Here is a 1,528-nt window from a genome sequence, read left to right on the forward strand (position 1 = left end):
TAGATGTTGGCTGGCAATTCCACCTGACACACTGTAGAGAAAGATAAAAAAAAAACATTGCCATATGAGGTTTGTGGATATGAATAAAATCAGATTAATATGTTTTACTTTGAAGTTGTAGTTTTTTTTAATCATTTGCCTGTAAAGTAATAGCCGTCTTGCATTACTGAAATAACATTGACCTTATGTTACTGTATGATACTGTTGTTGTGGATGTCATTATAACACAGAATAATGACAGTATAGAAACCAACAACAGAAATACTGAATGAAAAATTGAGTTGCAGAAACTAGGACATAAGACATGACAGTAAACTGTCAAGAGTATGATGCCGCTACTAAGAAAAGAGTCACAACTGAAGAGAGATGTTAAAAGCATGTAGCATGAACTAGTTTGAGTATTTTAGGGATTTTCCTACACAGCCATCTCTAGGCTTTACAGAGAATAGCACCAGAATCAGGTGCAGTTTTCTGTGAAAGAAATTCCTTGTTAATGTCAGAGGCCAAGTCAAAAGTGGCTCATATAAGAAGAGAATATCTGATCACACAACAGGTGGAACCTTGAAGCAGATGGGCTGCAGCAGCAGAAGACCGCACCAGGTGCCATTCCTGTTGGCTAAGGACAGGATACTGAGGGGACAGTTCACACGGAATCACCAAAATTAGACAATTGAAGACTGAAAAAAATGTTGCATGGTCTAATGAATCTTGGTTTCTACAGCAACATTCGTAAGGGTCAGGATTTGTTTTGGTGTAAAACAACATGAAAGCGTGTAGCCAGCCTTCCTTCTATCAACAGTTCATGCTGATGGTGGTGTAATGGTGTGGGTGGTTATTTTCTTGGCACACTTTGGGCTCCTTTGCAACAACTGAGTACAATTTAAGCACTACAGCGTAACTCAGTACTGTTGCTAACCATGTCCATTTCTTTATGGGCACAGTGTACCAATCTTCTTATGGCAGCTTCAAGCAAGACAGTGCACATGTCAGCATGGACCACCGTCTGAGGAAGGTTTCCAACACCTTGTTGAAACTATACCAGGAAGAATTAATGAGGTTATGAACGCAAAAAGGGGGTCCAACCCAGTACTTGCTAGGTATGACTAATGCTAGTAGCTACTCAAAAATACTCTGTCCGGTCACGTGGCGGCTGCCTGTCACCTGATTGAACCGATCAGATTTCAGCCGTGGCGTGTTGTCCCTGTGAAGCAGACCAAAGATTGTGAAAGAGTTTCAAATCCATAGCTACACGTAAGTCTGAGTTTAACATTTTATCCTCGCCAACGTTAGTAAGATAACTATTTAGAGTTACTTCCGCTCTTAGTTTGAAAGGTAACGCTGCTTTAGCTCAATAAAAACACAGTTGAGCTGGACAAACGTAAATAAAAACAGATATTATGTCGACCTCTAACTAAAACCTTAAATTCTTCACTTGCAGATGAGAAGCTGTATTAACTGCACCTTGCTTAACGTGGTTAATTGACCAATTTGAGCTAACTGCCTTGTGTTTAACATCATTTTTCATAAG

Source organism: Mchenga conophoros, linkage group LG18 (genome assembly GCF_057382185.1).
Source record: "Mchenga conophoros isolate Kocher_MC1m ecotype Shallow Benthic linkage group LG18, M_conophoros_male_GT1.1, whole genome shotgun sequence".
Taxonomy (NCBI): domain Eukaryota; kingdom Metazoa; phylum Chordata; class Actinopteri; order Cichliformes; family Cichlidae; genus Mchenga; species Mchenga conophoros.